The 25,468-nt window shown below is 44.1% G+C and overlaps 1 protein-coding gene across 1 annotated transcript in view; it reads left to right on the top strand.

Moving 5' to 3' along the window:
• ATP6V0E1 (ATPase H+ transporting V0 subunit e1) overlaps positions 1 to 25,158 on the top strand; it is a 203,031-nt gene extending 177,873 nt beyond the window's left edge. The window contains exon 4 of the mRNA XM_069244652.1: positions 24,884 to 25,158. The gene's annotated coding sequence lies outside the window, so the exon portion shown is untranslated. The remainder of the gene's footprint in view (positions 1 to 24,883) is intronic.
• The last annotated feature ends 310 nt before the right edge of the window (positions 25,159 to 25,468 follow it).

Below are 25,468 nucleotides of genomic sequence, written 5' to 3' on the forward strand. Positions count from 1 at the left end.
GAGAGGAGCCACCTTGCAGCACTCTGTCTCTTCCTCGGGAGGGGTGCAGCAAGGAAAGCAGCCGTAGTCCTCCACCATTCCCTGTCCATTCGTCTCCAGTAGGGGGGAGACTTTCCCTTTTTCTTCCAATGTGGGAGGTCATAACATCAGACTCCTGGGTCATCGACATTGTGAAGAAGGGGTACGCTCTTCCCTTTCGAGAATTTCCTCCCACCCTCCCTCCCCGCCCATCCTTCTGTTAGGAAGATCATCTTCTCCTGTTACAGCAGGAGGTATTATCCCTATTACAAAAAGGTGCAATAGAGTTGGTTCCCAAGCAAGAGAGGGGTCAGGGGTGCTATTTAAGATACTTTCTGATTCCCAAAAAGGATGGTCGGCTAAGACCGATTTTAGACTTGAGGATTTTGAATTGGTTCCTCAAACAGGAAAAGTTCAAAATGCTGACCCTCTCACAGGTTCTTTTGACGTTGAATGAAGGGGACTGGATGGTGTCGGTCGATTTGCAGGACGCGTATTTTCATATTCCGATCCTCAGATCTCACAGGAAGTATCTCCGTTTTGTGGTGGGATCGCAACATTATCAGTTTGCGGTCCTCCCGTTTGGTCTTACTTCAGCACCTCGAGTCTTCACGAAGGTGATGGCGGTGGTAGCGGCAGAGCTCAGAAGAAAGGGGATCGCTGTGTTTCCCTATCTGGACGATTGGTTGATCAAAGCCAATACTCCAGAGCTCGTGCGGTGCCATCTCCAGTCGACGACTCAATTGTTGTACGACCTGGGGTTTTCAGTCAATGTACCCAAGTCTCACCTGGAGCCCTCTCAACTCCTCCTGTTCATAGGGGCAGTATTGGACACGACATTGAATCGGGCCTTTCCTCCGCCACAGCAGGTTCTAACGGACAACACGATCGCGATGTGGTATATAAACAAACCGGGAGGAGTGGGGTCGTATCTTCTCTGCAGAGAAGCTCTTCGGCTCTGGTCCTGGCTTCAGGACCACAAAATCTGCTTGATTGCACATCATTTGGCCGGAGTCCTGAATGTGCGTGCAGACATTCTCGGTAGACGCAGCTCGGTCGACCACGAGTGGCGTCTTCATCCAGATCTAGTTCTGTATATCTTCCAGATGTGGGGATATCCACAAATAGATCTGTTTGCAACTCAAGAGAATGCGTAGTGCCCACTGTTTTGCAGTCTCCAGTATCTGGTGCAAGGAGCTCTGGGGGACGTGTTTCAGATGTCCTGGAAGGGTCAGTTGCTTTACGCGTTTCCCCTCATACCCTTGATTCCTTGAGTTCTCAGGAAAATCCGTCAAGACCGAGCTCAAGTCATCTTAATAGCTCCGGATTGGCCGAGAAGGGTGTGGTATTCGGACCTACTCCAACTCTCTCAGTGCCCTGTGCTCCGTCTCCCTTGCAGGGTGGACCTCCTCTCGCAGTCGCAGATTCTACACCCCCACCTCCAGAGCCTGCATCTTCATGCCTGGAGATTGAACGGGGCAATCTGAGTTCTTTTTCTCTCCATCCAGATGTGGTGGAAGTTATTCTATCGGCCAGGCGACACTCCACCAAGTCAATCTATGCAAATCGTTGGGCTAAGTTTACAAGCTGGTGTGGAGAGAATAGTTTAGATCCTTTAAGAGCTGGTTTATCTGACATTTTGTCATTTGCGCTCTATTTGGCACAGAAAGGTTTTTCGGTTACCACTGTTAAGGGTTATCTATCTGCACTATCTGCTTTTCTGTGCCTTCCTGATCAACCATCCTTCTTTAAATCACCAATTGTTTTAAAGTTTCTAAAGGGACTCACTAATAAGTATCCACCCACACCATTTGTTATGCCTCAGTGGGACCTTAACTTGGTTTTAACTTTTCTTATGGGGGCTCCGTTTGAACCCATGCACTCTTGTTCTTTACGGTTCCTAGTATTTAAAACTGTTTTCCTGGTGGCATTAACATCTGCCAGAAGGGTTAGTGAGCTTCAGGCTCTAACTGTAGAAACACCATTCCTTTCCTTCTTCAAGGACAAAGTGGTGTTGAGGACCAAGGCGGCTTTCCTACCGAAGGTTGTTACACCCTTTCACCTGGGGCAGTCAATTACTCTCTCTTCCTTTTACCCTCCACCTCACCCATCCAAGGAGGAAGAGAGGCTCTACCGGCTGGATCCGCGAAGAGCACGGAGCTTCTACGTCGCCAGGACGAAAGAGTTCAGACAGGATGAACAGCTCTTCGTTGGATACGTGGGGAAGAGGAAAGGTAGAGCGGTCCACAAGAGAACGCTATCCAGGTGGGTCATTCTATGTATTAAGATCTGCTATTCTTTGGTGAAGAGAGATCCACCTGTGGGGCTTCGTGCCCATTCCACCAGGGCCAAGGCAGCTTCATCAGCTTTGGCTAGAGGTGTTCCTGTGGCTGACATCTGCAGGGCAGCGACCTGGGCATCCCTCCATACTTTTGCCAAGCATTACTGTGTGGACTCTGAGGTCAGTAGGGATGGCCATTTTGCTCGCTTGGTGCTGCAGGATTTCTTGGTTTGACCATTCGGGCACCCACCACCGGAGGTTATACTGCTTGGGGACTCCATTCTTTTGGTGAGGAATCCACAGGTAGGTGTATCCATCAGAAGAATAAGTTACTTACCTTCGGTAACGCTTTTTCTGGTGGATACAGTTACTACCTGTGGATTCCTCACGGTCCCACCCACCTCCCCGTTGCGTGACTGGTCAAGCCAAGATCTCTTTGGGTGCGCATCCTTGGACTTGTATACAGGGAGTGCAGAATTATTAGGCAAATTAGTATTTTGACCACATCATCCTCTTTATGCATGTTGTCTTACTCCAAGCTGTATAGGCTCGAAAGCCTACTACCAATTAAGCATATTAGGTGATGTGCATCTCTGTAATGAGAAGGGGTGTGGTCTAATGACATCAACACCCTATATCAGGTGTGCATAATTATTAGGCAACTTCCTTTCCTTTGGCAAAATGGGTCAAAAGAAGGACTTGACAGGCTCAGAAAAGTCAAAAATAGTGAGATATCTTGCAGAGGGATGCAGCACTCTTAAAATTGCAAAGCTTCTGAAGCGTGATCATCGAACAATCAAGCGTTTCATTCAAAATAGTCAACAGGGTCGCAAGAAGCGTGTGGAAAAACCAAGGCGCAAAATAACTGCCCATGAACTGAGAAAAGTCAAGCGTGCAGCTGCCATGATGCCACTTGCCACCAGTTTGGCCATATTTCAGAGCTGCAACATCACTGGAGTGCCCAAAAGCACAAGGTGTGCAATACTCAGAGACATGGCCAAGGTAAGAAAGGCTGAAAGACGACCACCACTGAACAAGACACACAAGCTGAAACGTCAAGACTGGGCCAAGAAATATCTCAAGACTGATTTTTCTAAGGTTTTATGGACTGATGAAATGAGAGTGAGTCTTGATGGGCCAGATGGATGGGCCCGTGGCTGGATTGGTAAAGGGCAGAGAGCTCCAGTCCGACTCAGACGCCAGCAAGGTGGAGGTGGAGTACTGGTTTGGGCTGGTATCATCAAAGATGAGCTTGTGGGGCCTTTTCGGGTTGAGGATGGAGTCAAGCTCAACTCCCAGTCCTACTGCCAGTTCCTGGAAGACACCTTCTTCAAGCAGTGGTACAGGAAGAAGTCTGCATCCTTCAAGAAAAACATGATTTTCATGCAGGACAATGCTCCATAACACGCGTCCAAGTACTCCGCAGCGTGGCTGGCAAGAAAGGGTATAAAAGAAGGAAATCTAATGACATGGCCTCCTTGTTCACCTGATCTGAACCCCATTGAGAACCTGTGGTCCATCATCAAATGTGAGATTTACAAGGAGGGAAAACAGTACACCTCTCTGAACAGTGTCTGGGAGGCTGTGGTTGCTGCTGCACGCAATGTTGATGATGAACAGATCAAAACACTGACAGAATCCATGGATGGCAGGCTTTTGAGTGTCCTTGCAAAGAAAGGTGGCTATATTGGTCACTGATTTGTTTTTGTTTTGTTTTTGAATGTCAGAAATGTATATTTGTGAATGTTGAGATGTTATATTGGTTTCACTGGTAATGATAAATAATTGAAATGGGTATATATTTGTTTTTTGTTAAGTTGCCTAATAATTATGCACAGTGATAGTCACCTGCACACACAGATATCCCCTAACATAGCTAAAACTAAAAACAAACTAAAAACTACTTCCAAAAATATTCAGTTTTGATATTAATGAGTTTTTTGGGTTCATTGAGAACATGGTGGTTCAATAATAAAATTTATCCTCAAAAATACAACTTGCCTAATAATTCTGCACTCTCTGTATATATGTATATAGCTTTCACATGCTTATGACTGTTTTCATTGTATATACTTTTCCTTTGCAATTTAAAATAGTGAGAAGGACATTTTGGACTGGAATTGTACATATAGATATATATTTATTTCTGTCTCGGATTGAGCATTCGAAACTGTGATTTTTATTGAGTTTTATATTAAATGTTTTTATTCATCTTTTCTGGATGAATGTGTACTCTTTAGGTTTAACCTGTTCGCCTCTATGGCACGTAAAAAATTGTGATAACTGACGTCTGCACGTCGACGAGGGCTTCTTATTGCCTGGATGATGTCATGTGGCGTCGCATGTAGTCGGGCGTTTGTGACGTCATCGTCGACGTGCAGAGCTAGAAGAAATTTCCGTCGAGGCTGGCGCGAGGGGAGAATTCTTTTGGTGAGGAATCCACAGGTAGTAACTGTATCCACCAGAAAAAGCGTTACCGAAGGTAAGTAACTTATTCTTCTGACTATCTCCCATAGTTATGGGGTTTTTCAGTGCATGTAGGTTTGCCAGAGTTTGCGGATCCACATAGAAGTAAGTGCCTCATTGGGGGTATTATGGACCTCTTCTGTTTTCCTTGATTCGTATGTTGATAGCTGACGCGGGTTGTTGTACACATGCCCGCGTCAGCAGCATAGTTTGCTATTTTACTTTTACTGGCATTTTGCCGTTTATGGGCAGCGCGCTAGTTTTCATTTATGCGCGCTGCCGGCAACAGGGCTATTACGGTCCACTAACATGGGACCGATTAAAAGAGGTGAAACGCGTCAGTAATTCTGCGCGCCCGCCTCTCTCACGTTCAAGATTCCTGTTATTATTTCGGCTGCATGTGCCCGTTCCGTTTGATATCACGGCCGTTACCAGCAACAGTTTGCGCTATTACTTCTGTGCGCCCACCTCTCCGAGGTTTAAAAATCCTACAGTATTTCAGCTGCATGTTGCCCGCTCCGCTTCATAGCACAGCCCGATATCGACAACAATTTGCGTTGCGGTTCTGGCCCGGTCTTTCTCTTCTTTACTTTCATTTGCAGCGCGTGTAACTATGTGCAGCGCTTTTGATTTATCGCACTGATGATTATTATGACACTGCTCGTAATTCTGTCCAGAAGCAGGCCGTACATTTTTTACCTCCTATTTTTTCATTCCCTTTCCCGGCCTGAGTGTTGTACCTCAAGTGTTTTGTGCTGTGTCTCCCTGTGAGCTCCACCATTAGCCTCACTTACCTTTTTCTCTCAGCCATGTTATACCTTGTCATTTTAGTAGGACTTTCTCGAAAAATACCTTGTTATTATAGAGATTAGTTTTTGCATTGATACCGCACCATGGTTGTAATGTTATATTTAGGTCTTCATGCACACTCGATACAGTGACATAACCAACCAAATTAATTTGTTGTTGTTATCGAAGGCTTTTTCTCTGTATATGTATTTAGACCATAGTGGACTTCTCAAGCCTGATGTTTTCCCGGATGAGGCCCTACCTTTAATATATGGAGGGTAAGCATTGTGGTACCTTCGCCATGTTGGTCCTCTTCTTATTTCGTTTTATTTCACTGTTGTACCTTTGTCACATGGCACCTATGGGACTTCTCACGAGTGTATTGGTTAGTAACTTAGGACATTGTGTACACATAACTTTTGATGAAAAAGAAATCCTTTGACAATTGTTTCTTTCTTCTATATTTTTTAGGTTTCTGGTTTCCCTATTATGGGTCCCTAATTACTTAAATGATTAGGTACGTGTCAAGGTCCTAACGAATCGCACTAGATCATTTATTGACTAAACAGCGAGAAACATGTTGACCTATTATACAGAGTAACACAGGGGATCCTGTGTTTACCTTCACTATTTTCCATTGAGAGATTTAGCGATTACATTATTTTTTGTCATTTGGGGAGTGTAGACATTCTTTTACAATATCCCCATATGTCGTTTTTAATCATGTCAGAGGTATTAGTATCATAATAGTATTTTTTACCTCTAGGCATTTTTAACTACCTTTATACTAATCTTTGAAATACTTTTGACCGGTTGTTCACTATTCCCAAAAGATCTCTGGCAAAGAGCCCCCCTGTGGGGCCCCGTCCGGCATTGCAGCGCCGGCCTGACTAGGAGCATAGCCCTATGATGAAGCATGTCACCGGAAGGTGAGTGAGGGCTTTTGCTTCGAATAAATTAATTTCCATCCAATACAGAACCATTAGTCTGAAAGAAACCCTCTCGTGTTTTGGAACTGTGTGTATTATTTTGATTTGCTAACTATTGGGAGCCATACACACAGGACCAGGAGTTTTTTCTCTGAATCTCCCACTTATGCCCCTCCCTGTTGTTGTTGCTTGATGGTCTCGTCACCCACCGCCAGACGACAGCAAACCTCCTGCATTTGTTGGGGTTCACATAAATGTGCCGAAGTCACACCTGACTCCCTCTCAGAAGCTCACTTTCATCTGAGCTGCTCTGGACACAGTGCAGTATCGGGCCCATCCTCTCAAGCAGTGAGTCCAGGATATTCAGATTGATAGATGTTTCGACCTCTACCCTGGATTTCGTTAAGACAGCCTCTGAGGCTGTTGGGACTCATGGCCTCCTGCTTCCTATTGATCAAGTATGCCAGATGGCATATGAGGGCCCTGCAGTGTGACCTGAAGTTCCAATGGGCACAGCATCAGGGAAATCTTACCGACATGGTTCCCGGAGGGAACTGCAAAGGATCTGCAGTGGTGGTTAGTGAACTGCGATTGGATCAAAGGCAGACTCCTCTCCCTTCCCCAACCAGATCTTACAGTAGTGACTGATGCATCACATCTGGGATGGGGCGGCCATCTGGGAGAGGTGGAGATCAGAGGTCTCGGGTCTTCGGCGGAATCCGGGCTCCATATCAACTTGTTGGAGCATCGGGCAATCAGACTAGCATTAAAGGCATTTCTTCCTGTTATGAAAGGGAAGATAGGGCAGATGTTCAGAGACAACACTACCGCGATGTGTTACTGCAACAAGCAGGGTGGTGTGGGGTTGTGGACTCTGTCAAGAGGCTCTACGTCTCTGGACATGGCTGGAACATCAGGGCATATCCCTGGTGGTTCAACACCTGTCAGGTTCTCTGAACGCCAGGGCGGACGAACTCAGCTGGTTATGCTTAGTGAATCACAAATGTTATCTCCATCCGGCGGTGGCGCTGGGACTCTTTCAGCAGTGGGGAGAGCCTTGGTTAGATCTGTTTGCCTCCGTAAAGAATGCGCAGTGTTAGCAGTATTGCACGTTGTAGTTTCAAGGTGGTTATCGCTAGGTAACTCTTCATTTCGAGTGGAGTTTAGGCCTCCCGTACGCCTTTCTGCCCATTCCATTTCTGCCCAGATTTCTCAAGAAAATCAAGAATGACCGGGCCCAAGTAATCCTACTGGCTCCGGATTGTGCACTAAGAGTCTGGTATCCAGAGCTTCTCAAAATGAGAATCAGCCCTCCAGTCAGGTTGCCTCTTTGGGAGGATCTTCTGTCGCAGCAACAGGGTAAGGTTCTCCACCCAAACCTGTCAACTCTGCGGCTTCATGCGTGGAGATTGAGCGGTGACAGTTGATGGTTTATGACCGCTCACCCGAGGTCTGTGATGTCATTCTGGCAGCCATCTGTCCCTCTACTAAGTCGATTTATTATTGGAAACGTTTTATTGTACAGAGAGGTCTATTGATCCTCTTTCTTCTTCTCTTTCTAATATCCTTCTGTTCATTCTGTCACTGGTCCAACAGGGTTCCTCCTTAGGGACTCTTAAGGGCCATCTTTCTGCCTTATCAGCTTCTCTTCACTTGCCCGATCAACCATCTTTAAGTCTCCCATTGTACAGTTTCTTAAAATGGCTTGTACATATGTTTCCACCTACGCCTTTTGTTGTGCCCCAGTGGGACCTTAATCAAGTGCTCACTTTTCTAATGTGTGCTCCTTTTGAGCCTTTACATAACTGTCCTCTCCGGCTGCTCACTATCAAAACAGCCTTCTTAGTGGCGATCACATCTGCCAGGAGAGTGAGTGAGAGGCAGGATTTATCATCGAAACTGCCGTATCTCATGATGTATCCTGATAAGGTAGTCCTCGGAACTCGTGCCTCTTTCCTCCCCAACGTGGTGACCCCTTTCTGTCTGGGTCAAAATATCACCCTGGCCACCTTCTGTGCTCCACCACATCCCTCTAAAGAAGAGGAGCTGGACTCAAAAAGAACGTTCTCGTTCTCCCTTGACAGCACAAAAGACTTGTGGGTGGAGGACCAACTCTTTGTGGGGTACGTTGGTGCAAAGAAGGGTCAGGCAGTCCAGAAACAAACCATTTTGCGCTGGGTCGTTCTCTGCATAAAAATTTGCTACGCTTTGGCTAAGAAGCAGCCTCCTAAGGGCTTGAGAGCTCACCCTACCAGAGGAAAAGCTGCTATCACTGCGTTAGCTCAAGTGTGCAGGTACATGATATTTGCCAAGCAGCAGAGTGGGCTTCCTTGCACACGTTTGCAAGACGCTACTGCCTGGATAGCCAGGTGAGGGGAGAGGGGCATTTTGCTTGCCTGATCCTACAGGACTTCCTGGTGTGAAGTATATTCTCGCAGCCCGCCACCAGGATTTATAGTTTGGGTATCTATTCTAAGGTAAGGGATCTGCAGCTAGAAGTCTCTATCGGATGAACAAGTTACTTACCTTTGGTAACTAATTATCTGGTAGAGACTCTATCCAGCTGCAGATTCCTTACACCCACCCAAGCCTCCCCGCTCTGTGAATATATACATTGTTTTTCATATTTTTTCCCTTTCTCAAGGACATGTCATTTTACTCAAACAATCAAAAGAAAAGTAAATAATTGTTGGTTTTTCCATGACTCTGAGCTTCTGGCGTGGGAAGTTGTGGAAAAGAACTGACGTACGTGCACTGGGGTAGTGCCCATATAGAAGACCGTGACGTCAGACGGCTCCAACGATGCGGACGACGCCACACGGATCCTAACACCGGATCTGAACGATGCCACCCGACGGCATGTGCAGGGTACTGCTCAGCAGAAAATTCCGGATTCAAATCTGATGCCAGGGAATTCTAAGTTAAGGAATCTGCAGCTAGATAGTCTGTACCAGATAACTTGTTACCAAAGGTATGTAACTTGTTCTTCAGGCTATGAACCTGATATTCCAGCCTTCAGCCTGGGTCTCAGTGAGAGCAACTTTCAGGATTCTTGGCCTCCTGCATCCTGCTTATGGTCCATGCCAAGGAGCACATGTGGGCTGTGCAGTGTGTTTTAAAGCATCAGTGACTCAGCCCTAAGGTAACCTGCCTATCCTATACAGCTGTTAGTAGAGACTGCCAGAGGCCTGCTGTGGTGGCTACTGGACCGCAGTTCCACCGGTGGCATACCTCTTGCCACCTCATCCAGAGCTAACAATTGTGATGGATGCATCGTTGATGTGTTGATGGACGTATCATGTGGTGGAAGGTAGAAGCCTGAAGACTCCAGTAGAAGCCTGTCTCCACCTCAGCTGGTTGGAGATGCAGGTGATATGCTTGGCACTGAAAATGTTCCTCCTGTCCGGAGTGGATTGATTGCAGGTTCTCAGACAATTTTACTGCCATGTGGTACTGCAAAAAATAAGGCGGACTGTAGTCATTGGTCCTCTTGCAAGTAAGTGGCTGAATCATCAGGGGCTCATTGATCGTACAACACTAGCAGAATCTTTGAATGTTCGGGTGACCTCCAACCTATGTTGCTTAGCAAATCACAAATGGCAGTTTCATTTGGAGGTGGCGAAGGGCCTCATCCAGAAATGGGACCTGCATGGATGTTTACGCCACTGCAGAGAATCTGCAGTGCCTTAACTGACTTGGGACCTCTACCATGCAAAAGTTGTCACTCGAAGATGCCCTTTATCTTGATTGGAACGCTGGACTACTGTATGCCTTCCTGACTCTACCTCTCCTGCCCAGAGTACTGAAGAAGAGAAATTACTAGGTCCAAGTCATCCTAGACTTAGGACTGGGTGAAGAGTGTGGTATTCAGAACTTCTGGCCTTGAGCATTTGTCCTCCAATCCGCCAGCCCTTTTGGGAAGATATCCAGTCGCAGCAGAGCCTGCATAACCTACATCTCCATGTGTGAAGATTGAGGAGCAGCAGTTGATGGTTTTCCACCTTTTTCCTGCAGTGTTTGGTGGCCTATTTGCAGCAAGGCATCCCTCCATCAAAACAGTTTATACGTTCTGCTGGGCGAGGTTTGTTCTGTGGTGTTCCTCCTGCAACATTCAGTCTTTACAATCATAGTTGGCTTATGTACTGCTATTTTGTCTCTAGTCCAGCAGGGCTTTGCTGTGACAAGTTATTTTTCAGCCCTTTCTGCCTTTTTACATCTACCTTAGCAGCTATCTCTTTTCAGATCACCTGTTGTGAAGCTTTTCTTGAAATTGCTGATTCATATGATTCCCATCAACTTCATGTGTTATGCCACAGTGAGATCTTAATGCAGTTCTCACCTTCCTCTTGTGCAATCCATTTGAATCCATGCATAGCTGTTCCCTACATCTCTTGACATGGAAAACAAAATGTATGATTGTGATTATCTCATCGCATGAGCGCTCTACTGGCTGTCTGTACAACAGCATATACCAATTCTACCTGGACAAGCTAGTTCTTCAAGCAAAACCTTTCTTTCTTCCAAAAGAGGTCAATCCCTTCCCTATAGGGCTGTCCATCACCCCAATCAGCTTTTTCTGACCCTCTCAACTCGTTGTGGTTTCTGTGGGGCAGAGGAAGGCAAAGTGGAACATCAGCGTAAGATTTCCAGATTAATTGTCTTGTGCATCCAGATCTGCTTTGGTCTTGCCAAAAAAGCAGCCTCTGGAAGGCGTGTGTGCCTTTTCCACTAGAGCGCAGACTCCCCACCACTCAGCTGGAGCGCACTGTGCCTGTTTTGGGCATCTGCCAGGCTGCAATGTGGGTGCCAGTCCATACATTCACAAAGCACTGCTGCCTGGATAGCCATGTATGGCAGGAGGAGCATTTTGATCTGTCTATCCTGCATGATATTCTGTCCCAAGTCTTTCCAAAGACCCACCAACTGAGAAGTTACTAGCTTGGTATCGACTCACTAGGTGAGGAATCCAAGGTTAGAAGTGTCCATCAGAAAAAACAAATACTTTCCATCTGGAACGCTTCTTCTGGTGGATTATCTAACAGCAGATTCCTCACTGAATCATCCTCCTCTCCGTTCTGTGGAATTTACTCATCATTCCCATATAATACGATTCCAGTATAGAGTTTTGCACGTTGGAACATTTTCATTTCTAATGGCTCCGTAATAGGAAGAAACTGACTGTGTGCAATGTGACATCCTTGTAGGGGCCTTGACATTACTTCAGGGGCCTGACAAACCTGACGCATAGCTGCATGACACCACCTACTGATGCACGAGGGAGCTGCTATGAAATGAAAATGTTCTGAACCAGTCTGGCACCTGGGAGTATTCACAAGGTGAGGAATATATTCTTAAAGTATCTACCAAACAGAACGTTACCAAAAGTAAGTACTTTTTAAAATATTTTGTATGTGTCTGGTACATCTGCCTGTTTGTACAGTTATTGTAATACCCATCATACAGCTTATAATACAAAGCGAATATTCAACTATTACCCTTGATTTTAACTACCCTACTGAGCCCATTTTATAAGTTTCAAATAATTGATTTTTTCAATTACTCCAGTATTGGAACTTTCATAGATTCACATGCTTGAATCATTCCCAGTCGTCGAGATGAGAGTCCCCGGTATAATTTACACAAGTAATGTCAAGACATATTAACAAAGAAAAAGGCCCTAGGACTCTTCAATTTAACAGTCTATCAGTCATTTTGTGAAAAGGGCCAAACTTGAGCATCCACCAATCAGGCGGCAGCACCCTCCAGAACCCTCCTGAGAGCAGCTCCAGCACCTCAGATTTTCTACCGCATGTCGTGCTAGGGAGTCTCCTCAGAGCTCTACTCTTTCTTCACACCTTTTTTCAACATTTTTCTCTCAGAGAAACTTATCTAACTTGATTTGTCAACTATTTTCCAACTATGTCTGACAAGGAGAAGAAGGGTCTCTTCAGAGATTGCAAGACTTGTGGAAAGAAAAGGCTTCATTCTGAAGACCCTCACCAAGACTGCATTTACTGCCTCTACCCAGATCATTCAGCTAAAGACTAAGATTTGTCGTACTTTTTCTTCTAAAACTTTAAAAGACAGGGAAGGCAGATTATTGATATGGCTGCAGAAACTAAAACATAGGAAAGACCCAGTTTCTGACTCTGAGATTGATGAATCATCAACATCCAAGAGATCATTAAAGAGGGTGAGATCAGGCTCCAGATCTCCCTCACAACTCTCAAAGCCCACAAAAAGACTGCTTCATGGTCTTATAAGGGCCGCAGCCCATCTTCTTCCCCAAAGAAAGTTTCCAGGAAAGAGGGGAAAGGCCATTCTTCCAGTTCAGAGAGGCACAGGAAGTCTTCCTCTGTACCACCATCTGTGCCTTTTTAAGAAGCCATCCTCTGTAACTGGGGAAAAAAGCATTGTCGACGGTACCGTCGGTGAGTGCTTTTCCAGCTACGACATCTACTTCTGGGTTTCCACCGTCGACGAAGACAGGTACCCCACCGTCAACGAGAACTGCAGCTATCACATCAGCGTCGACGACCGTCTATACATCGTCGACGGCACTGATGTCCAGGTCAGCCCTACCGTCGTCGACGACTTCATCGACTGTAGACTCGTCGGCGAGACTTTCTTCTATTAAAATCTCTGTGCGTCCAGCGTCTACGACACCGTCCACAACGAAGTCTATATATACGCCGTCGACGACACCATCGACAACACTGTCGACGAGAGAAAAACATCTAAAAAGTGTGGAAAAGCTGACGCCAACTCATACATCACCTAGTAAGGTGTCCTCCCTTGTTCCAGTACACCTTTTTGGAGGGAGACAAAGATTCAGATGATGAGGGGCCATTTGGAACAGCCCAAAGTCCATCCCAACTGAACGTAAAGTACCAGGAAGAGGAGGACTATGAAGAGGCCTATGACCCCCAATTTTATTCAGAACAGCAGCAATACCAACAGGGAGCATTTATTCCTTCCTCCCTATTAACTGACCTCAGAGTGATGATGGTTGATTACAACAGGAGGTTTCCCCCTCAAGGAGAACAACCTCGCCCATCTCTGGGGTTACCACTCCACACCAGAGGCCAACTTCCTTACCTCTCACGAATGTGGCCACTCCTGATATGACACTTCCTCATGATACCGACATCTCAGAAGGGGATCAGGAAGAAGGGGAGCTCCTGGACACTCACTCAGAGTGGGACGAATACATCATCCCTGCTCCTCCTTCTCCTTCTCAATCGAAGGTGGAATCCCCACAGAAGATATAGGAGGGTTTCACAATCTTCTAGAGAGAGCGGCAAAACATTTTGCTTTACCAATGCCTACCAAGCAAACAGACTGTTTTCTTTATGACTTTAAGGATCCTTTTCAGAAATCTGTGCGCTCTATCCCGATGGTAAACTTACCTGTGGGAAGAGGGTCTTAAGGTCATGCATAATCCGGCTACAGTTACGGCTGTACTGCCTCATCTGGATAAGAAATACAAAGCACCTGATGATGCACCAACATGCTTAACGGGACACCCTCCTCCGGAATCAGTGGTAGCTCAGGCAGCACAAAGAAGATCTAAGAATCCTTCTGCCCAGATTTCCGCACCCCCAAAGAGGGTAGATGGCTAGATAACATAGGTAAAAGGTTTTCTTCCATGGCTAGCCTAGCAGTTACAGCTGCCAACTCTTTGGCAATACTGGCTAGGTTTGATAGACAGCTTTGGGCGGGCATTGCACCTTATATTAGCCAGTTGCCGGAAGATGCAAGATCAGAGGCAAATAAAACGGTACAGGAGGGTCAACGCACGTCTGCAGAGCTTATACTGTGCAATGGATATAGCAACCACTGCTTTTCAACAACTCGCCGGTGCAGCGGTGCTAAGAAGGCAAGGTTGGCTTAAAGCTACCTCTTTCCATCCAGAAGTGCAAAATAAAATCTTGGACTTACCTTTTGATGGCCAGCCGTTATTTGGGAAACACATTGATGACGCCTTACAATCCATCCAATCGGACACAGACACGGCAAGGTCACTAGGGACCCTGAAATATCGAAAGTCTTCCTTTCGACCTAGAGGGCGCGGTCAACCCTCATACAGAGGAGGATATCAACAACGGGTATTCCGCCTATCCTTCCTCTTCGCAACAATATCGCCAATACTACTCACAAAGGCAGCCGCCGCAACCTGCCTATGGTAGACCTGGCGTCCGTGGACGCTCAACCCGCCCGGCCAAAGATTCAGCTCGTAAAACCTGATGCTTCAGAGGCTCCGGCTACGTCCAGTTCTCCTCCTTTCATTCTGGGCGGGAGGATATCTCTATTCCTCAAACAATGGCAAACCATTACTTCAGACAAGTGGGTCCTACAATTAGTGAAACGGGGCCATACTTTAGAATTTATCCAGATACCTCCATCCAACACCCCCCCCCCCCCCCCTCCCGCAGGACTCCTTCAAGATACCCTCAAAAAGGAGATCGACCAAATGCTTCTCAAAGGAGCTATAGAGAAGGTGCCTCGAGCCCAGCGAGGAACAGGATTTTATTCCAGGTTCTTCCTCATTCGGAAAAAGTGGAAGGATTGGAGGCTGTTCCTCGATTTAAGGGAACTAAATGTCTACTTAAAAAAGCAATTGTCTGTATGATCAGCCTACAAGACGTCCTCCTGTGTCTCAATCAGGGAGATTTCATGTCTACAGTAGACCTGAAAGAAGCATACTTCCACATACCCATCCACCCTGCCCACAGAAAATACTTCAGATTCACCGTAGCCGGCAGCCATTTTCAATACCATGTCCTTCCTTTCGGACTGAAATCAGCTCCCAGAATATTTACCAAATGTCTAGCACCAGTCGCAGCCTTTCTCAGAAGGAGAAAACACCAAGTTTTTCCATACTTAGACAATTGGTTGATAAAGGCAAAGACCTACGCAGGAGTGCACAAATAAACAAAAAAGTGCATTTCCTTACTAACCAACCTCGGACTCCCCATCAACTGGGAGAAACCCAAGCCTCTACCAGCACGCAATATTACCTTTCTAGGGGCAAAACTGGACACAGAATCCACCATGGCATGTCCCACGTCAGAGAGGCAACAAAGGTTACTGACTCTAGCAAGTTCCATACAGAAAAGAAGAAAGGTCCGTCTGTTCAAGTCTCTGTTGGGCATGATGTCTTCATGCATACCTCTGGTTCCTCTATACCGTCTAAAGATGCGCCCCTTACAAGAGCAACTAAATTGTCAATGATTCCAAGTGTCGGGCACTTTCGAGGATCAGATACAAATAACTCCGATAATGCTCAGAGCTCTGAGATGGTGGTCTCAAAGGCATCATCTATCAATCGGCCTTTCGTTTCTACAGCAGCCAGCTCCGTGGACCATAACGAGGGATGCATCACTGGAAGGCTGGGGAGCTGTGTTACAGGATCTGCAAATAAGTGGCAAATGGCCACCGCATCTGGCATCAATGCATATCAGTTCTGGAGCTCAGAGCAGTGCACCTGGCCTTACAGGCGTTTCTTCCCAAGATCTCAGGATCGCAAGTGGTAATAAGGACGGACAACACCACTACGATGCATTACCTCAACAAACAAGGAGGCACAAGATCTCTCACTCTCTCCAGAGAAGCCCAAGCAATCTGGAACTGGGTCTCACAGCAAGGCATTACACTATCAGCGGTACACTTGCCGGGAATAAACAACAAGACAGCAGATGCACTCAGCAGGCAGAAGTCGAACTGCCATGAGTGGGAGCTAGACCAGATAGTAGTGAACCATATATTTTCCCTGTGGGGAACACCAACGGTAGACCTGTTTGCTAACAAACTCAACACCAAATGCCAGTTCTTCGCAAGTTGGCATCACCAGAAGGGCTCTTGGGGGAATGCGTTTTCGATAGTCTGGTCAGACATCTTTGCTTGCGCCTTTCCTCCAATTCCATTGATCCCACAGGTACTCACGAAGATGAAAACAGAACCGTGCAATCTGATATTGATAGCTCCGTACTGGCCACATCAACATTGGTTCGTGGAACTTCTCCTATCAAGCCTCACATTCCGCTGGAGCCGTTACCTCAATTGCTAACAATGAACAAGGGCCAGGTTTGGCACCCCGATCCGAAGTCAATGCGTTTATCAGCCTGGCTCCTCACCACAGAGAGTTCGTGCATTTGAATATCCCCAGGACTGTAGGGATATTTTGTCAAAAGCCAGAGCGGATAGCACCAACAAAACGTATTATTGTAAATGGAGAAGATTCTGTGTCTGGTGTCATCAACGACAGATTGACCCATTAGTCTCACCACCAGAGGAAATGTTACCATATCTGTTGCAGCTAGCTCAAGCTGGCCTGGCACATTCGTCCATTAAAGTTCACCTAGCAGCTATAGCTGCATACAGACGTTCAGATGCTACACCCTCACTCTACTCCTCTCGGCTGATTAAGAGGTTTTTGAAGGGGCTTTTCAGAGTTTTCCCTCCTTTCAGACCACCACCACCTCCTTTGTGGAACCTGAATATTGTCATAGCACAACTTATGAAGCATCCATTTGAGCCGATCCATCGTGCTTCTCTCAAGTTCCTGTCATGGAAGGTTGCCTTATTGGTAGCTCTCACATAAGCTAGGCGAGTCAGCGAGGTGCAAGCTCTTTCCATCCAAGAGCCATTCCTACAGCTTAAACGCGACAGACTGCTAATGCGCACTAACCCGCATTTTATTCCAAAGGTTCCTTCAGACTTTCACATCAACGAACCTTTAGTCTTCAAATCTTTTTTTCCTCATCCATCTACTCCGGCTGAGAGGGCATTACACTTCTTAGACGTTAAAAGATGTGTTTAATTTTATTTGGACAGGACTAAATCTTTTCGACGCTCTAATCAGCTATTCATAGCATACAGTGCTCCTAGGAAAGGTCATCCACTCTCCAAGCAGAGTATTTCCAGATGGATCGCCTCAGCCATTCGCTTCTGCCATCAAGCAGCGGGCAAACCTCTGCACTCACCTGTACATGCTCACTCCACGAGCGCAGTCTCGTCGTCAGCGGCACTGTTCGCCGGAGTTTCACTACAAGACATTTGTCATACATTCACGAAACACTACTGCTTTGGAATCTCGATCTCCGGGAGAGGTAGCAGTGGGTCAAGCGGTTCTCAGGAATCTCTTCAGGTGAAGGTGAGCCATCTCTTCTACATCCTTCCATCCTATAACAGGTATGCACATTGTTTATATCCCTTACATTTGCTTATAAAAAGAAATAAAAAAAAAGAGTAAGTATACAAGAGTAAGAGAACATTCTAACAGACACATAAGTGGTCGTTTTTAATGATGGTATTCATATTACATAAGTGTTTTAGAATGATTTTTGCTCTCTCTGCATTTCTTTGTGTGTGTGTGTGTGTGTGTGTGTATATATATATGTTTTTTTTTTATATATATATATGCATAGATATGTGTTGATGAATATAGATATAGTTATATATATATAGATATAGTTTTATATATATATATATATATATATATATATATATATATATAGTATATACAGGAATATAATGAGATTTCATGTATCAAGGTGTTTTCGATCAAATATGTTATTATATAACAATGTGCATAGCTACTGCTCTCTATTCTGATTCAAGCATGTGAATCTATGAAAGTTCCAATACTGGAGTAAGAAAATAAGTTACTTACCTGTAACTGTAGTTCTCCAGTATTGGAATCTTTCATAGATTCACATGCGACCCACCCGCCTCCCCGGAGAAGCTCACTTCACCTCTTTCTCTCTCTCTTTTTCCTATATTGTACGCACTTGTGCTTGGAAAATCTGAGGTGCTGGAGCTTCTCTCAGGAGGATTCTGGAGGGTGTGGTCGCCTGATTGGTGGATGCTCAAGTTTGGTCCTTTTCACAAAATGACTCCGATAGACTGTTAAATTGAAGAGGCCTAGGGCCTTTTTATTTGTTAATATGTCTTGACATTACTTGTGTAAATTATACCCGGGGACTCCCATCTCGACGACGTGGAATGATTCAAGCATGTGAATCTATGAAAGATTCCAATACTGGAAAACTACAGTTATAGGTAAGTAACTTATTTTCATTTGCATGAACCCCAAATTATGTTTTCTAGTTCGTGTAGATGTTTGTATTGGGTGCATCATTAACATATGTATTTTGTGTTTTTAAGTTCTTACTTGTTTGCTAAATAAGGCTCTCACTATACGATAATGTTTGCTTATATAAAATAGAAATGTGTGACAACATTGTACATGCAATTTATATACAGTGGACACTTCAATTGTGTCTTATTTATTGTTCCAAACCTTTTGACCAGATACTACCACATGGATCTACCAGTATTACACCCTGGAATGTAAATGTCTGCTACAGTTGTCTTAAACCCTAGACCTAGCTTAAAATGGCGTCTTTGTTACTAAGTAAAATTGAATAACTTTAATATTGTTGTTTTCCACTTTGCCTGTATTTTTAGGGTTAGTCTGTTTAAAAAAAAAAAAAAAAAAAAAACTCACTGGCTGTCTGCCACTGAACAGCACCTGATAGATCTACCCACAGTAACTCTAGATGGTGTCCCTACTGTGGAGTTTTGGAGTAAATCGGATCCATTTCAGCACTGTCCGCCAGTGCTTAAATGTGTCAATGAGAAACATTTCAGTGGAAACGTGCACTGCTGCATGTTGGCGATTTATGCTAAGGTTTATGATTTATAAATGTGCTAAAATTGATTAACTGAGTGCTAGCTCCATTTTTTTTACTCGCCTTGACAAGAATGCCTCAAACTAATTCTAACAGCAGCATTTTCACAGTACTCACATTAGCGAACAAACCCAGTCTCCTAAGTAACCGAGTAATCTTTTAGCATACTTTAAATCTATAAAAATAGACTGTTTTGCATTGTCTGCAGTAGATGTGGGTTTGGGGGGCTCACCCTACATTTGCTTGCTTGCATACTTTGCGGTTTCTGCTTAAATAACCTAATAGTTTTCAGGGGAAAAAAAGTTCTCACTTTCACCGGTCTGTGATGTATACTTTAGTTTAATTGCAGTACAAGCAAACATTCTCAAATGTTGATACTGTGGTCTTGTGAAAAGTAAAGTTGAGTTTTCTGAGCACCGAGTATTTTGGGTTTTTTTTCCCTTCCCAAATGCTGGTCACTGTATTAGTGCAGCGGTTCTTAATCTGTGGTCCAGGGACCCCGTGGGGTCTGCACTCCTTACTCAGGGAGTCCGTGACGGCTCAGTTAATGAAATTACTTTTAACAGATTAATAAAGTGTATACAAATAATGAAGCAACATGTAATATTGAGCATTTTACAACATTCTCTAAATTCGATGGAATTTGAAATAGGAGGCTAAAATTAAGTTGATGTCCTCAGATTGATTAGTGGGAGCAGTGCAAAAGCATAAAAAAAGAATACAGTATGGGCGATTGGTGGGCTCGGTTGAATTCAGAAAAAGTGGCCAGAGTTAAAATCGGAAAACCCCAAATTTCCCATACAAATGAAAGTCTAGAGTTTTTATATTTGTGAATTAAATGGAATATTTGATTTGTGTATTTGTTTGATGAATACTTGTTTCTGTATTTTTCTTTCCTGTCTCGAGGTTCAATTGATCACAGTTTGGGCCCCCGGGATCCAGTATTGACTAGGTGTGTGTGGGGGTGGGGGGGGGGCTGGATTTCAGTAATGATTAAGTTGGGGTTCACAGAAGTCAAAATGTTAAGAACCACTGTAGTAGAGGATAACCTATGTGACTTAAATTCTAAGCAAGTTCATTTGAAAGCCTTGAGTTTTTGTGGTTTGAGGATGTGTGGTATAGGAGGATAGCTTCCAGTAATTTACTCCCCATCCTGGAGCCTCCGTTTCTAATTTTTCTGGGTCTTGCCTGCGTCAATGTTCTCGCTTTTGAGAGAGATTGTATACAAGGGGGTTGGAGCCTCTCTATTGCCTACAATTTGTTGGCCTCACTGCCACACTTCTTTTTTTGTTATGCTGCCTCCTAATTGGGCAGAGCGTGTCAGCTTCACTTGCTCTTCTTTCCTTGGATAGCACGGACCTAGTACAGATTGTCTGTTTTAGGTTAGTGTCTGTCGTTGGTTAGTGTCCTGCTGCTGCTGCTTGCACTGGGAATGAGGCGCTTTAACACTCCCTCCCGTCCCCCAGCCGCCTGTCTGTTGTCCATGTTGCTTATCAACCCCCCCCTGCACTGACGGAGTGTTTCAAAATACTCTGAACTTGTCACATTTGGCACCCAAAACCCACCATCTTACGTGTAAACAAGACAGGAGGCCCATGCCGAACTTCACCTGCTCCTTCCATACTCATGACACTGCCATCTTTTCTCGAGGGACCCTGCATCGAGGAGCATACCTGTCCCCGCCGAGTTTAAAAACTCGTTCCTGGGATGGGGTTTCTCCGAGTGAGAACAGTCTGAGGGCTAATGGTTTCCTGAAAGCTCAAAATACTCGAGAGTGGCCGCTCTTTATTGAATTTGATAGTTTTCTTCAGCGTTGTTTGTAGATATGGCCTGTTCTTCTCTTGTAGCCTTTTGTGTTTAAACGTTTTATAAAGTGCTGCTGTGCCTGAAGGCCCTTTTAGGCTAAAGATGGTTAGCAATCAGGATGGTATCGTGGAAAGGGTAACACAAGAAAGAAGGCGCATATGGCATGTTGTCATGATAAACTTGTTTTATTTTTCAGCAGCAGCAGCATGTACTGGCATTATCTTAGTACCAATTAATGTTTTTTGTACTTTGCAACCACCTGGTACTAGTCGATGCCTATCATTACAGCAGCAGCTGTAGAACTTTGCCTTATCTTTAGTCCATTACTCTGACACACAGCCTTAGGCGACAGAAGTCTGACACTTTCTGTTTTGCCTTTGATACATTGGAATTTGCTTAAAAGATGTCAGACCTTGCTTTTGTTGCATATGGTGCACCCCTCCCCGGTGCTGATGGACGGGTTGTACAATTTCGCACAGCTGAAGGGCGAGCGTTTTCTTTTTTCGCACCGTCTTCATCTTTTATTTGTTTCTGCACGTTTACAGTTTTGCCGACCACGAAATCTCACTCATGTTCTAAAATTAAAGTAGACGTGTCTTCTCCTTGAGTAATTCAATTTCGCATGGTTTTACTTCTGTCAACTAGTCTTTTCCAGCCCCCTGTTTAACAAAGGCCAATTATGACTAGATTATAAGCAAGGATCCCAGGTTAATGTATATATATATATTTTTTTTAACATACAATTCCATGTTAAAGCTTATTTATTGATTTGCTCATTTTATCTTCTTGCCAAATTTACTTTCGTTTTTGTGAATAAAGGTGTTACTAGCATACTGCCACATTCCTTTAACCGATAAATGTAAGGCAATCGATTGAGAGCTGCTGCCAGAATTTCTCGTGTGCAATGGTACACTGAGGCGAAAATGGGAAGTAGAGCAGTGTTAGTTGATGGTATGTGAAGCGATGCTGAACAGAGCGCATCACATATCCACACTGTGCCCAGTCTTTTTAGGGTCGAGGGCAAAGCGCTCTGTCCCTGCTGTTCTCTCTATAGGCTTGTAACCACACCCACCGCACGCCCATGAGTTTGGTTGGTTTGTGGGCTTGCCTTTTAAAATTCTCTTTAAGTGGAAGGCATGCACACGTCATGCCTTTTCTGGTGTTTATCCCTGCTCGAGCGCACCGGCCAACTTCTGAAAACATCGAGGCTCTGTGTTTTCCGTATGGTTTCTGGACTTTTTTTCAATTTTGTCCTACGCAGCACGATCTTGAGCAGTAGTTGAGCGCTTTGCATCACATCGACCCTGTTACATGGATAATTGCATTTTTGCCAATTAATACATTTAACTGCGCTCAACTTTTTTTTTTTTTATTTTAAATTCATGTGCAAGAAATGTCCAGTTCGGAATTTACCACGCAAATACGTCTTATTCGAGCAAACGCGAGACCCATTGCATTGCAAATGTTTGTTTTTACAGCCCACTGTATAGGGAACGACCAGATGTTGAAAACTAATAACCAGGGAATTCATCCAGCAAAGAAGTCGACTATAATTTTGCAACAATTATGGGCCATTGAGTGATATTATTGACGACTCTCACTTACATGGCAACAAGGTATATTTTGGTGTCAATGACAGAGAAAGTGAAATCTAGCTGTGATGCAATCATACATTCCAACAGGTTTGATACAGATGAGACTCATGATTTTTAAGCCAAAAATGTATTTATTGTAGATCTCTTTGCTTTGCTAGAAAGATAAATGGGAAATTATATTCCAACATTTTTTTTGGTGAAAATGTCCTACTTTCTTGTTCTAAAATATTGACATGTATGCACAGTATCGGCCACTTAATTGCTTCTTGGTAAGTGCTGCAAACTAATCCTGCATGGGTTCACATAAAGACTTTACTCCCTCTGTGCTTAGCTGTCGGTCTTTAAAGAGTAGGACATGAGATACTTTCAGAAATGTGCCCCGAAGATTTTCAAAATCTGGAATATTCCAGTAAATGTGACACATCTGATCACCCTCACTAAGCCCTAACTTTGCACTTTCTGGGTGACTTATTTCTATAAACACCCCTGTTTTAGGCACAGTGTCACTATTGCATGCCTCATGCTCAACCAGTTTCACTGTGAGCCTTTCACATAATGTTACCCCTGCGTTGTGCTGCCTATTTTCCACCCGTTCCCTTTCCATGGAACTTGCAAGTTGATTTTTTTTTTTCCCTATCAATTACCACAATATATTGAATGCCTGTTTTTAGCAGCGAGTTCTCTTAGTACATCCAATAGGGAAGATATGACTGTTATGGAGTACAGGTACCTTCTTTCTGGATGGTGCTAGACTCCCGCTCTGGGGGTTGAGAGAGGTGGACACAGGGTCACAAGACTCTTTGGAAACATGAAAGTGACATCAAGGACTGCCCTTTACTAGAAAGAAGCTCTGAGTGTGGTCGTAGATTTGCAGTCACACCAGTGCTCGGGAATGTGTTTGAAGGGGAACACACCCCAATTAAATGTTAATAAGCTTGTTGTAGCCCATGTCATCAGGCATTCCTTAATTTATTTTCTGTTAAGCACCCCATGAAAGTGCTTAAGTTTTTCATGCTTTCTTTATGTACATAGTTATCCACCCCTGCACTTCATGTGGCTCTGTTTCCCTAGGTGCTTCTCCTCGTCACCTCCCTCTTGTGCTCGCCAATGTGCTTGTCTCCATTGCTTTCCCCCAAAGCAGCCCCTCCAGTCCTCAATACTTCATTACTTTTGTATTCACTCCCAGTGTTGCTATACCCCACCACCTTCGCCCATGTTGGTGCAGCCCAACCACCTGCTTAAAAGCTTTTGCATGTTTTTTTTCCTTTTTAGTTATCTATCAAACTCAGATTGATAATAGAAATAAACACCTGTCATTTCGTAACCACATGCATGGCACGTGCGCCTACAAAATGAGTGCTAACCTCAAAGTTTATTCTTTTTTTTTTTTTTTTTTTTTTTTTAACTTTAGCTCTGCTGCATAGGGCTAAAAGACATTGCCAAGGCAAGACTTGTTGGCCTTGCCGATGCTTATTCATGTTTTAATGCATCAGTGTGCTTACAATCGGTTCCTGTCAGTGTGTTATGTTCTTTAAATATGCTGTTGCTAATTAACTGTCATGTTTGTACTGTCCTACGTTGTTCAGTGTGTTGAAACCTCCACTTGGCACTTGCACTACATGAAACTCCAATTCCATTACCACCTACCCCACCACTACCGACCTCCTTGCCTTTATTGCTTTTTCACGTTCGCTGAGGCCATTGCTGAATTCTTTTGCAAAATAAATGTAACCATGGCTGCTATGGTGGGCAAAATAAGTTGAGCATTAGAGCTGTACCACTAATGTTAGTGCATGAACATGGTTTTCAACCGTCACTTCTCAATTTTACTTTTTTGAAGTACTGTTAATAAACTATTGTGTATGTTGTATCATCCATGGTCGTTAATATGGTATTTCTAGGAGATTTACAAATGGTCAGTTGGGTAGCTTTATGTCCCCTAGAGACTATTCGTTATTAATGCAGGAAGCCGCAGAAGATTTAATACCTCCTGTTTTGGAAGGTCTGAGCTTGTAGAGTACTGATGTTCTGAAATCTAAGACACTGCCATAGAGCTTGTATATAGTAAATAGATATGAGGCGTAACAACTATTTAATCCTTGTTGCTGCAAAATATTTCCTAATGTACTTCTCCTTAGAAGAATACAGTACTGAAAAATTCCATAGGCAAGACAGTGCACCGATGGGCAAGTCCCACTTGTCCAAGGACCAGCACTAATGGAAACATTTCAGACTCCATCCCCGATTGAAATCTGGCATAACTTTAGACCAAGAAAAATAATGCACAATCTTAATCTTTTGCAGGTTACACGGATACTTCGGTTGACATTTTCATCCAAAGACTGCCTTGGAAGATGCTGTTGCAACAGATTTTGAGAGAATGCCTTAAACATTTATGACGATGCCTTAAAACTTTAATTGTATTGCAGAATCTTCTGATTCAGACCTCCCTTTGGGGACAAAGTGTTCTCTGTTTCACAAAACTGTGCCTTATTTAAGTGTGGAAATTTGAAATACATAAGACTAAACTATTTTCTTCATTAAAAAGTGCTCATTTTTCATGAGCTCTGCAAAATTAAGATATTGTGTGTGTTAATCTATTAAATGCTTTGCGTCTGCAGAATTTAAAATCATTTGTTTCTCAGAATTGCTAAAAGTTCCTGAGCTCCATAGTCTGAACAGGCTAAGATATATTTACTATTTAAGTTAATTACCTTAATGACAAAAGAAAGAGTTATGTTCCCACCTATCAGATGTGAGCAAATTGTTTGGTATTGTATCTTTTTGCCTAAATCCCCATATTTGCGAAAGAACACATGCCAATCCAGTATTAAGTGCTATACAAAACAAAAGTGATAGTTTGTTTCTGCTGTTATATTGAAGCTCCAT

This window comes from Pleurodeles waltl, chromosome 7, assembly GCF_031143425.1.
Source record: "Pleurodeles waltl isolate 20211129_DDA chromosome 7, aPleWal1.hap1.20221129, whole genome shotgun sequence".
NCBI lineage: Eukaryota > Metazoa > Chordata > Amphibia > Caudata > Salamandridae > Pleurodeles > Pleurodeles waltl.